Genomic DNA, 14,023 nt, shown 5'->3' on the forward strand with positions numbered 1-14,023 from the left:
TCCCCTGAGTGTTTCCTCTTGTCTGGTTGGAGGATGTTTGCCTGAATTGGGAAAGAAATGCCAATAGCCCTGTAGGTGACAATGCACCCAGGCTGCTGAAGATCGGGGGAGATGAGGCAATAAACGCTTCATTTCACTCTATCAAATGCACACATAGCTGCACCAGCTTCTTGAGTGAGATGTCTTGGTGGATTCTGTGAGGTGCCAGGTCAGAGATTAAACTTACTGATTTGTGGCACATGAAGCCATTGGATGAAGTTGGATGCTGTTTGCTGTCCCTGGGACTTCCTTTAAAGTCCACACATCAATCTTTATACCAACTCCCTGAAAGTCCTCCTTTTATGAGCATTCATAATTTACATTTTGAGTTGGAAAGTCCTGTAACTCTACCTTCTGGGATTTTATGAATTTTCCTCCCAAATACAAAACTCTCTAGATGCTGAAATTGCATTTGTGGTGAAGAAGGGAAAGGCCGTAAGAGTAACTTAATAAGACTTCTTATTACAGAACTGAAAGATCTTTCAAATTCACATAAAAGGAGGCCTGCACTTGACACTGTCCTGACTATATAACAACATCTAGAAGTAGACAGTGTTGCCTTTTTATGCTATATCCTTGGGAGTACAATTTACAAATAGTCTACTACACACTTCTTGCACTTGTGAATCACCCATATAGATCAACCTTTAAAGTGTAAAAAAAAAAACCAAAAACAAAAAAAAAAAAACTTTATAACATCCTGAGAATTAATCCTTGGAGAGCTGGCTAGATACAGAATGAAAAATTCCAGACACCACAAGTAGTTAGAGCTCAGCTTCCTGGATAAATCAGTTAATTTGGAAATTGTGGCCTCCATACCCGCTAGGCATGTTTGTTCATCCATTGTTCTCCTCCCTATCTCCTAGCCACAGTGAAAGAAAACGAGGTGTGGTGTACACACACTTCTAGCTATGAAAGCAGCTGCATGATACTGGAAACACAGTGTCTCCAAATGTTTCAGCCTTGGGGGCTTCCCTCATTATTACTATCTGAATAAAGTGCTTCAGTCCGCTATGATACTTTACTCTAGGAAACCCAGCTTTGTTCCTCACATTATCAATGACTTCCAGGAGTGTTCAGGAAGGACCCAACTTTTACACTCACTATTCAACATGTTATTACCATGCTGCTAATGTTTAGCTTTCTTCTACATTATTTGACCCCCAAAACAGACACTATAACCCAACTAATATAATTCTGTTATAGCATGTTACAAGTTTGTAGTGAAGGTGACAATCATCAAATTGCATACGGGATGTTATTCTTCATATCCATCAAAGTACAGGAAGTCCTTCACAGGCAGCCATCTTTTTCTCTGGGCCACACCAGAGAAGCCCCCTGCCTTCTCCTTTCTTTGAGTTTTAAGGACTGAACTTCATATCTCACAAGCAGTCAGAGGTGGAAGCAAATGAAATTGCCTTTGCAAAAATTCTAACAGTGAGAGGAATCTAACCTGACTCCATCTTGCTTCTAACCTCACAAGCTAGCTGACTTTGTTAGCTTTAAAACAAAAATGATACATCCCTTCCTGAAACTAACCCCTCCTTGCTTAGGGACTGAAACCATGTTTGTAAGTCTAATGAAAGGACATAAGATTAGGATTATGGGAGGTGCCTGAATTCTGCTAAGATATATGCATAGTTAAACAATAACCAGCTATTGTTCCAGAGGTACAAGATTTGTAACTTCTCCAACTGCTCCTTTAGATAATATCCATATGGTCAAAACCTAAGATTGGGCTTTGAGGTATTTTCCAGACTTTTGCATTTGGTTTGACCAGCTGATGCCACCTGAACCCAAGACTCATACCAGGGAACTGGCTCAACCAGTCCTGTGACCTTCATCCAGATACTGACTCAGTGCACAAGGACCATTTTGGACATTCCTATGATTTAATCCCCAGTCAATCTGCAGCACCCATTCCCCATCCCCCTACCCACCAAATTACCTTGAAAAACACTAGCCTCCAAGTTTTACTATCTCTCATCCTTCTCTTGGCTGGCCCTGCAATAATTAAGTTCTTTCTTTGCTGCAATACCTGCTATACTCAATGCATTGACTTTTCTGAGCAGCAGCCAAGATTAACCCATCAGGCTGCTATACAAATACTTCCTGTTACCTTAGTACTCAAAACAATCTACGGTCCCTCTTCTCAACCTTTCTTTCTTGATTATTTAATCTCTGTTACCATTCTTACACTTACTTACTTGCAATAACATAATACTTACTCTTTCTGTAATAACTTGCAGGTTATAATTGGATCATGAGTGACCTCTCCCCAAATTCATTTATCTCATCTTAAGCCTAATGAATGAAAAAATTATCCATAATGAGAGAAAACAGCAGGATCCTTTTCATAAAGAGATGTTTGAAAACAAGTATTTTTGGAAATAATATATTAAGATGCCTATGTTGCTATATGACCGATTCTAATGTGTTTAGGCCTTGCTAATATATCGGTATGGGACAATCTCCTTCTTAAAATTGTCACACTGTATTGTTTGCTCCAGTCCAGGATAGCAAGACTTTTTGACCTGAAAGGAAAAGGTAAGGCAAGGGCAGAGGTTGGACCCTTGTCCCTTAGGACAAAGCAGGCAGATTTACATCACTGCCTTCCAGGAAATGACAGCTTACCCCCAAAAGTAAAGAAAACGTGTACTTTAAAAAATACTAGCCAGGTGTGGCGGCTCACACCTGTAATCCCAGCACTTTGGGAGGCCGAGGCAGGCAGATTGCTTGAGCTCAGGTGTTCAAGACCAGCCTGAGTAATATAGTGAGGCCTCGTCTCTACAAAAAAAAAATTTTTTTTAATTAGTATGATGGTGCACGGCTATAGTCACAGCTACTCAGGAGGCTGAGGTGGAAGGGTCACTTGAGTCCAGGGGGTCAAGGCTGCGGTAAGCCATGATTGTGCCACTGCCTTTCAGCCTGGGTGACAGAACAAGACCCCATCTCAAAAATATATATATGTTTTATACTTCTCACTATAGAAAAGCCATTTAAAGCATTCTGTGTAGGGGGAATAAAGTGAGACACAACCTGAGTATTATAATGAGCACTGAATTTGTAGTAAAAAGAGTAAGTCAGATTCTTGATTTGCCTCCTGCAGGCTTTGCACTTTGAAAAAATTATTTGCATTCTCTGGGCTTTGGATCTCTTGTTTTTAAAATTCAGAGTTTGAACCAGATACCCGCCCACCTCATACAGCTTGAAAACTCTACAAGACTCAAGTTTAAAACTTCTGCATTCCAATAAAAGTTAGAACCCTAATCCTCTTGCTACAGGCTAGCAAGATTTCTCGTATGAAAATAATGACACTGCAAATCAGTACCTGAGGTCTACCAAAACCTCATGTTGTCAAAACCAAATTGTTATCTAACTATTTGAAACCCGCCACAACCCTTTCTCATACCATTAATGTCAAAGCACACCCTCTGAGCAGAGGCAGCAGTCACTGTTTTTTGTTTTTTGTTTTTTGTTTTTTTTTCTGAGCTTTCTCACATACTAACAGAGGCTTTGATGCAAAATATAGAGCAGTTTCTGACCTAAGGGACTTTGGACCAACAGATATCATGCTAGCCCTAATTGTTTCTGTGGGTTTTCACATGACTGTGTGTGAGAAAAGCAAGAGATTTCAGATCTAAACAAGACCTACTATACGAACTAACGAAAATATTGGGTGTGTGGTCCACAAAACAGCCTAAATAAGTACTTCTCTCTGAAAGATCCCTTTCTCCATAGGCCTATTCAGATTAATATCTAGTTTTCTTCACATTGAAGTGTATATGACAGTTGTCATGATAACTTAGTGAAAAGTTTAGCCAATAGAATCTATGTAGCACTTTTAGGCTTCTCCTGCTGTCTGAATTTTTTCTTAATTTTCTTTCTCTCAAATTCAGCCCACCTAAAGTTTTTGACAGTCTGTTTACCAATCAGGAAAAGATTTAATTCTTATTTGTCTTAAGGCAGACATCCAGGATGGACAGTGATTATGGGTTCATGGAATGTTACAACTGGAAGAGTTTATAGGATTCATCTGGTCCCTTATTTTCCTACTTGTCAAATGAAAACAATCACCAGGGAATGTGTTGAAAATATAGATGTTTAGTCTCCACTCCAACCTATTGGGTCAGAATCTCATCAGACACAAGAGAATGTGTACTTTTAACAATCATACCATCAAGCAAATTTGAGAAACACTGATATAGTCCTATGATTTTATTTTGTAAAGAGGTTTATTTTGATTATACATGGTCATATATGAAAAAAAGAAAGGATTTCATAGCCTTTCGTTAAAGAGTTGACTGCTTCATATCAGTTATAAAACATAAATTGAAAATTATTCCTGAGGTTGAAACACTCAACTTGGGCCTCTCAATTTCTGAAACTCTTGACTTTGCTGATCCTAAAATGACAATGATTATTTTATGTTAATTACAGAAGCCACCTTCCATTCTCTCCCAACCTCAATAACACCTATAGATGATATCAAATCGAGGCATGTAGAGCCACACACTATTTTAAAAATGTAGCATTCCTTCATACTCATAAACATTCTCTTAACCTTAAAATATGAAATAATCTCCAAATTCTCACAAAAATGAGTGCCCACCTGAACTAAAGTTTTTTTACACCTTTAAAAATGTAATTGTACAGACGAAATCGGTGTCATAAGGTTACTTTCACTAAAATAGTATATCCCTCTAAAAACAACTTTCACCCATTTGCAATCATTGGAAAGTCATAGAAGGTGACTAGAGTAACTGATTTCTCTCAAGAACAAATTCATGCTCTCCAAAGGAGATCAGGGTCTGTTTAGAAGACTGAGGTCTAATAATCAAGGTTGCCACCTGGTAGATCTCATGTTCCACACATTTTGATGACTTGGCTGATTTCAGGAATATGGGAAAAGTCAGTTTAACCCAGGCTCTCTGAACCAATGTCTCAGATCAAACTGATGACCCCTGGACAGCAAAAATGTGACCAAGGTGGAAGGATCACTTGAGTCCGGGAGGTCAAGGCTGCAGTGAGCCATGATTGTGTCGCTGCCTTTCAGCCTGGGTAACAGAACAAGACCCCGTCTCAAAATATATACATATGTTGTATACTTCTCAGTGTAGAAAAGCCATTTAAAGCATTCTGTGTAGGGAGAATAAAGTGAGACACAACCTGAGTATTATAATGAACACTGAATTTGTACTAAAAAGAATCAGGCTTAGCCTTCGCTTCACAACCCAGGTTCACATGGGTCCTTCCTGTGCATCCCAAGGTCAGGTTTAACCACATCAACCTCGAAGCCTTCCAAACAGAAAGCATTTGGAAACAACACCATCTCCCCAGATCATTCTACAGTATGAAGCCGTGAAACTGATGGCTCTCGGTTCCCCTATTCCTGGAACACAAGTCTTCAGTTTTAGATTTGGGGGAAGAGAAATCATCATAGTATGACAATTGGGAGAAAATTATGTTTTTGTTTTCATATGTCTCCAAATAAAATCCCAATCATATTTTGTACAAAATTTCCATTTTTCATTATTAAAATTTCATTATTTTCAGGCAGCCATTGAAAAAGATTGTGCCCTACCAGAATCTGGATGTCCTTTTGGGCAACACACTTAACCTCTTTTAGGAGATGTTAATTTGAGTGAGTTTTCACCATTCTATCTACTGCATTCGTAAATTTCCCTTTTTGATTATTCTAGTCAGGTAACAGTGAGCTCAGCAAAACAAACACACGCACAACTCCAAAGTTCTATGCTTAATGTCTGTTATAAATTTCACCAAGTAGCTAGAAAAGCAGCTATGATAAAGAATATTCTAATTAGTCTTAGAGGCATTATGTGGCAGAAAACATGGAATTTTTTTTCTTTTGCAGAGTTTGCTAATTGCCCCCAACAATAGGTGTGAATCTCTTTTGTTATACTTGCAGAAAATATATAGGTTTGACTTCCATCTGGGACACTCTAGAGAAATGAAGGAGTTGCATAAAATTTTTAATGCTGTGAACAGCTAGACACAAGTTACATAGCTGCTGAAATGAAACTATACAACAATTTCTCTATATAAACACATTCTGAAAACACTTTGGGTAAATGGAGATATTGTTGCCACCCTAAAATTGATGGTTTCCATAAATATCAGCATAGCATCCATACTATCTTTTAATTACAATTTTAAACCTGCGAATATAATACCTTGACTCGATGGTAGTCTCAGAGAATGTATGACTATATTTTATTCCACCACATATAAATTTGTAGAATAGGGTCTTAGTGCTTAGCTCTGTGAGAACTATCCAACTGTTTGATGATAAAAGTTGAGGAGTTGTTTCTGTGACCAAATATGAACGTAAGACCAATTATCTGCAAATACTCCTGTAAGGTATATTTCCAGTACTGTTTTATGTTTGGCAGGATTGTAGTGGAGAAGAACAGGGAGATGTTCTAAGTGTTTGAAATTATTTTTACATCCTAGAATCAATGTCTCCTTAATATCATACTCTTTGGTTGGAAATCCTCAGAGGACAGACACTCAGTGAATAACCTTTAACTAATTTCCAACCCATTTGAGTATGCCAGGAAAATAGCATCTTCCAAGTTCTAGTCTAGGTGTTGTATCTGTCTGTGTTGCTTTCCAGCTGCTATAGCCCAGTTAAATTACCAAGTGCTGCTGATCCTTTGGAGCTTTTCTTAATCCTCTTTTGACCTCTCTAATTTGAATTATTCTGTGTCATCAACAAAGATGTAACAGTTAGGTCTCTGTGAAATCACAAACTAGAATTGCAATTAGAGTTTCTTAATCGTTGTGCATATTGTATTGTTGCATGGGGAAAGAAAGTATTGGAATTTAATTAAAAGAAAGGGGAATTATCAATGTGCTTAATATGCCATTATATTTTTTCTTTTAAAATATGGAGTTAAAGAAAAGTTTGATTGTCTTTAATAGTTGCAGTTATCTACCAATGGGGACTACTGAATATATATGCTGGGGAAATTCAATGTCAAGGAATAATGTATGCTTGAGGAAAGTGTCATTAAAATAAGAATCAGAGGATTAGGGATTCTCTACGTTTTTAAAAATATATATATTCTTAGTTCTTCCGGTTCTGGGCCCATTCCTTTGTTTGTAGAGTTACAAAAAACATGATTGTTTGGTAATAATTTTCTTTATCCAGCTCTTTTTTTTTTTTTTTTTTTGGCAGGTGTTAAAGTTTATTCTTGTAATTTCTTGAGAAGCGTACAGCATATTTTCATTTAGATGAAGTTCAAAAACAAAAATAAACTATTAAGTGATTTAGGGCTACAAAATGTGGTCAACTATAAAGAATATCAAGGGAACCATAAACCCCAAATCTGGGAGGGCAGTTTCATCTGAGTCAGGAGGAAATAAGTGGATGGAATCAGGCGGAAGCACATAGTGTAAAAGAAAAATTACACCAGACACTCATTAAAAATGGCAGAGAGACTTTCTTTGAAACGATTGTAATATGGATTAAGACTATTGCAGTAGGGGAGAGATTGAACTAGACTCATTGGCACAAAAGACTGGAAAGTTTTCAAGCATGGAGTGAGCCAGAGAACAGGTACTGGAAGATGGTGGGACGATGTGATTAGGCCATCTGCATTTCGTATTGGCACTTCCAGAATTTAGGCTCCTTACCCTTCCACAGAGACTGAGAGACTGGGGCCCTCCCTTCTTGATAACAACATTTCAAAGGGATAGTTCCCGGGTCCTTGAGAAAAACACTCCTGGGCTGTAAAAGGTTTACCTCTCAAAGGGCAGAGTAAGAATTTACAGTTGCAAGTTTTCTAATGTAAATGCTCTAAGAAAAGAGAAGTCAAAGGCTTAGAGTCAGGAAGAAAGCTGTCTGAAGTTTAGTCAAGCTGAAAGGATCTTAAAGCCTCCTTGGTCAACAGTAAGCTTCAGTGATAATGCTGAGGTCTTGTTTTCTAAAATTAGGTGGGAAGTCCGCTGGTCATTGTATCATGACACCTTACATCTTACACATACTTTAAACATTTTCTTTAGTATTTAGTAGAAACAGAAATACTACTTAAGTGCTACTTAATAGAAAGTAAATCAGTAGTATTCAACAGAAGCAGAAATGTATTTAATAGCACTAAATAGAAGTATTAATAGCATCCAGTAGATACAGAAATGTTCGGCCCAGGGTCAGTGGTGTTGCCCAGGGGAATAGCCTTCCTGGGTAACATACGCTGAGATTGCTGAGTGGACAAGGTATTTCCATGTGCCGAATTTACACAGTGCACCTCTTTCCTTTTTCCTGGCTGCACTCGGTCTCTCTGAAGTGAATGGCAGTATTTTTACCCTCGATTTACTGAGGAGGAGACTCAGTCAGAGAGGACATTAATTGTTTCTTCCTAATATCACAATAAACTCTCATTCCCTAAGGCTATGTCACTCCCTAGAACTAAGTTATCTACTTAGGGAAGATCATTCGTCACTGCCAGGTCTCCAGGGTAACATCAAGGCTTTATTGTTGCAAGTCGACAAATCGCCTCCCATCTGTCTGCCCTGACTCTGTGACTGCAGCCGCGCGGTGCCCTAGATGTTTCCCCAGTGGTCTGAAAGAATTAATGTGCCTCCCTAAACATCTAACCTAATGCTAGGGAGGGGCTTAGGCAATGGGGGAAATCCGCCTGGTAGAGATGTTCTGGATGTCAGTAGGTTGTGCTAATCTGGCTGTGGTCATGGCTCTATTGGAGAGACATTGACAGTCCATCTATGTCTCACTGAAAGATCTTTGTGATATCTACAGGGGCACTGGGGAACTAACATTTCAAGAAAATAATAGCGCCAGCAGGTACAGATGGTGTCTCAGACAAAGCTTCTGGGCTCTCCCTGAAGCTTGACATCACATCAGTGTGTGTGCAACTCTGCATGTGGTTGGTGAGTACAAGGGCAAGAGACAGAGAGGGTAGGAGTCAGACCGAAGGAGCTAACGTGCTGGAGCCCAGTGAAAGGTGCTAGGAGAACTCATGGCCTCTCTGCTCAGATCTCAAAATCAGAGGAAATGACAAAGAACCAGAAGAACAAAGGAGAAGTGACATATGGGAGGAGACACCCAAGGGAAACGTTCAAGGTCCCAACATGACACCTTATTTGCAGAACATCCCCCAAAACAAAGAAATCCTCTGCACTTGTTCAGAGGATTTCTGATCAACAGCAGCCAACCCACAGAAGCAGCAGCCCTTGGGCACTAAGCAGAAGAGAGAACCAATGAGGAGCCCTTCACCTCACCTGCTGACGCGAAGGCTGCTTGCCAGTTTTAGGGGTTTTCTATGTTGATGAGCACTTTGGATTGTTCTGAGAAATTCTCCCTCAACACAAAACACACCTTTAATGAAGAGATCCCATATTCCTGGCTCAAAAATTTGACCCTTGAATCATTTATATCATTTCATTTTGTTGTAGTCCATGAATTCATGAAAGGCACAGAGCGACCCAGGGCTGGATATCAGCCAGGTTCCACGCAGACAGAGTGACTGGGATGACTGGATCCCAACACTCAGTGACTCTCCCATTCACCAAGCTCCCTAGTGGTCTAGAATAATACCCAGCCACACACCTAGCAAGGGCTCATAGATCTTAAAAAGTTACAGAACTACTGCCACTGAGCAGATTTTTCGTGTCTGTATCTGCTTGCCTGCCAGATTTCCTTCCTCTTCTATCTCATTGCTGAATTTAAAAATACTTCTAAGTCTATATACATTATAATTGGGTAAAATAAGAAATTCTTCATAATTTAGAAGATGTATCTCTTTCTTGAAGACTTCCTCCTACTCCACCCCCAATCTCCAGAGACACATTTTTACCCTTAAGATCCTTTTTTTTCCTTTATTTCTTCTAAAAAAAAAAATGGGATACATGTTCAGAACGTGCAGGTTTGTTACATAGGTTACATGTGCCATGGTGGTTTGCTGCACCTATTGACCCATCTTCTAAGTTCCCTTCCTTTACCCGCCACTCCACAAAGGCCCTTGTGTGTGTTATTCGCCTCACTGTGTCCCTGTGTTCTCAATATTCAACTCTTACTTATGAGTGAGAACATGCTTAATCCTGAGATTCTGAGCAAGACAACATCCTTTAGAGATGTCTATTGCTTGGAATGTTTTAATCTGTTAGATTTTTGACTGCACATATTAGCTTTAAGAAATTAGAATTGAGCATTAACATGTTCAGTTTGTTTTCACTATTAATTTCTCCATAAATTATGTTAGATTGCATTTTTTATAGTATGTGCAAGTGTATGTGCATATACGTATACACGCAGAGAGAGGCTTTGAGCTAAGGATGGTGGATTGCCCACATCTGTTTAAATCTCCCTACCAGGAAACTAGCAGCAAGCATATTACCTCTTCTTACCCCCTCCTATATTCCTGCCAAGGAGGGAATTTAAAAACTCTTTCAAGGAGAAACAGGTAGCCAGTGATCATCAAACATTAGAGAAAGCATTCACCATGACAGAGGCAGGAAAAAGAAAATTCTAAAAGAAAAACTCTAGAATAAACAAAGACATAGTAGGAATCATAAAAAAACTGTTAAGTGAGCAATGCTGACATGCCTGCTCCTGGTACCATTATTAGCAGAAAAGTAGATACAAAATGCTTTGATGTAAATGAGACATCTACGTCTATCAGGTTAACATAGAGATAAAGTGAACAGATGAATTTCAAGTGATAGAATTTCCTGTGTGTAGCACCCACATTAGAGGTTATAAGAGGATAAAATTTAAAGTAAATTTGGAATCACCCAGTCTTATGTCCTCATTATCAGGGCTATGGTTTAATTGTTCCCCCCAAAGTGCATGTGTTGGAAGGTTGACCCCTAATGCAGGGATATTGGGAGGTTAAGCCTAATGGGAGGTGTTTGGGTCATAAGGGCACCACTCTCATGAAGGGATTGATGCTGTTATCTTGGAAGTGGATTCATGGTCTTGGGAGTGTATTTCTTATAAAAGCATGAGTTTGACCCCCTCTTGCCTTCTGCCATGTTATGACACAGCAAGAAGGTCCTTAAGAGATGCCAGCACCTTGATCTTGAACTTCTGTGCTTTATAAATTACCCAGTCTCAGGTATTCTGTTACAGCAGCACAAAACAGACGAAGACAGAGAATGGGTACCAGAGAGAGCAGTGTTGCTATAGTAAATACCTGAAAATGTAGAAGTAGCTTTGGAACTGTATAATGGGTAGAAGCCTGGAAAATTTGGAGGAGTAGGCTGGGAAAAGCATGCATTGCTATGAACAGAACATTTAGGGTAATTCTGTTGAGGGCTCAGAAGAGAAGAAATATAGGGGAAGTAGAGATTACTAAGTTGTTGTGATCAGAATGTTGGTAGAAATATGGACAATAAAGGGCATTCTGATGAGGTCTCAGACAGAAATGAGGAATAGCTTATTGGAAACTGGAGTAAAGGCCATTCTTGTTATAAATTGGCAAAGAACTTGGCTGAATTGTTCATGCCCTAGGGCTTTATGGAAGGCAGAATTTAAGAGTAATGGACTCGGATATCTGGTGGAAGAAATTTCTAAGCAAAATATTGAAGGAGTTGCATGGTTACTTTTAACTGCATATAGTAAGATTAGAGAGAAGAGAAATGATTTAAAGATAGAACTTATAATTAAAAAAGAAGTAGAGCAGAAAGATTTGGGAAATCTGTGGCCTGGCCATGTAATGAACAGCCATGTAAAGGTGCTGCCAAGCAACCCTTTAATAAAGGGATTAGTACAGCTAGAAAGAAGCCAGGTGCTATTTATCAAGACAGTGGGAGAATTACCCGAAGGTGTTTTGGAGATCTCTGAGGCTCTCCCTCCATCACAAGCCCAGAGTTCTAGGAGGGCAGAATGGTTTCAGAGGAGAGTCTCAGAGTGCCCTCCTTGGTTTCTCTGCCCAGGGCGGCCTAGGGACTCTACTCCCTGCATTCCAGTGTAGCAGTCCTCGACCACTCCAGCTGTGGCTCAAGTGGGCCCAGGTGCAGCTGGTGCTGGTGCTCCAGAAAGTATAAGGGTAATCTTTGGTGGTACCTATATGGTGCTAATTCTGTAGGCACACAAAGTACATTAGCTGTGGGGCCATGGTAGCCTCTACCTAGATTTCAAAGGATGTGTTGGACAGCCTCAGGGCCCAGGCAGAGATATGGTACAGACAGAAGTCATAGCAGATTTCCCACTATGGCGATGCCTGGTGGAGCCATGGGGGTAGGGCAAACCCCACAACCCTGACCCCAGACCTATAGAGCTGCTAGCATGTAGCCCCAGCCTGGGAGAGATGCAGGTATGAAACTCCAACCCATGAGAGCTCCTATGTGGGCTGAACCCAGCAAAGCTATATGGGTGAGGCTGCCTGAGACTTTGAGGGCCCAACCTCAACTCCAGTGTGTTCAGCACAAGAAGTCAAACTTTATTCTGGAGTCTTAAGATTTAGTGTTCACCCTGTTGGCTTTTTGGACTTACCTGAGACCAGCTACCCCTTTTTCCCTGCTTATTCGTCCTTTTCAAAATGGGCATGTCTATACTATGCCTGTTTTAGTTCTAGGATTATATTTTGGAAGCACATAACTTGTTTAACTTCACAGGCTCATAGCTAGAGGGAAATTTGCCTCAAGTGAATCATGCTGTTAGTCTCAACCATTTCTAATTTAGATAACATTCTGGACTTTGGACTTTGAGTTGGGGCTGGGATGAGTGAAGAGTTTAGAGTCTATTGAGATAGATTGAATATATTTTGCATGTGAGAAAGACATGAATTTGGTGGACCAGGGATGAAATGCTATAATTTGAAACTGTTCCCCAAAGTTCTTGTGTTAGAAACTTGATCCCTAATTCAGCAGTGTTGGGAGGTGGGGCCCAGTGGGAGGTGTTTGGATCATGGTGGCACCGCCCTCATGAAAATATTAGTGCCATTATCTTAGAAGTGGGCTCATGGTTTCTGGGGCGAATTGCTTATAAAAGGATGAATTTGGCCTCTCTTGCTCTCTCTTGTGATGCTTTCCATGTGATGCTTTTCCACCATGTTATGACACAGCAAGAAGGCCCTCACAAGACACGGATGCCTTGATCTTGGATGTCCCAGGCTCCAAAGGGACGTTTTCATTCCAATGGAATGAAAAACAATTCCATTCTTTATACGTTACTGAGTCTCAGGTATTCTGTTATAACAGCACAAAGTGGACTAAGACGAGCAGTTATGTTATTTACCCATAATCATATAATATATTAGCTGCAGAATCAAGTCTAGAATTCTGATTCCTAATTTCTAGTCCCATGTGATTTCTATTACCTAACTCCATAAAATGGATGGAAATGTCTGATTCTATAAGGAATCTCAAAGTTCCACAGAGTCAACATATAGAACACATAAAGCCAACTTTATGTGTTTTTTTAAATGTAAATGTGACTGATATCTAATAGCTAAAAATTCTTATCGAATAGCTAATTGTTACATAATTAGCACAAGTGGTAATAATTCTAATTACTTTCTTTCAGATTTTAGAAGAGCTATGTTGAGAAGATTTGCTAGGCCTCTTTAAAATTTTATCCTAGGAAGTTTTAAATGGGGGCTTTACTTTTCTCTTGTTAAATTTTCCTTAAGCTCAGAATCCAGTATTGCCCACTGATCGATATTTTCAAAGATAGATGGCATAGCACTCAAACATTTGAAGACATTACTAAGGCCTTGTCTTGTGAGTTTTCAGAAAGCAGAAGTCACTTATATCTTGCTCCCCTCCCCCATCATCTCAAACTACGTCGAAATCCTTCCAAAATGGCAATCTTCATGTAAAGAATTATTTAAAAGGAGCAGCCATTGGCTTCTGACTTAATATAATGGAAGGAAATTATAAGGCAGATAGTATGTGTATCAGACTGTCTCTGGGCCATGTCCAATCCGCAGCCGTGTGCCCACTTGTTGCTTCTCTTGGTTTGTAATAAATTTTAATGGGTTACATCTAGGTCAATGATAAA

General features: G+C 39.6%; 1 protein-coding gene across 1 annotated transcript in view; it reads left to right on the forward strand.

The window, feature by feature from the left end:
• CNTNAP2 (contactin associated protein 2) overlaps positions 1 to 14,023 on the forward strand; it is a 2,297,635-nt gene that overhangs the window by 1,897,783 nt on the left and 385,829 nt on the right. The window lies entirely within an intron of this gene.

Source organism: Pan paniscus, chromosome 6 (genome assembly GCF_029289425.2).
Source record: "Pan paniscus chromosome 6, NHGRI_mPanPan1-v2.0_pri, whole genome shotgun sequence".
In the NCBI taxonomy this organism is placed as follows: Eukaryota; Metazoa; Chordata; class Mammalia; order Primates; family Hominidae; genus Pan; species Pan paniscus.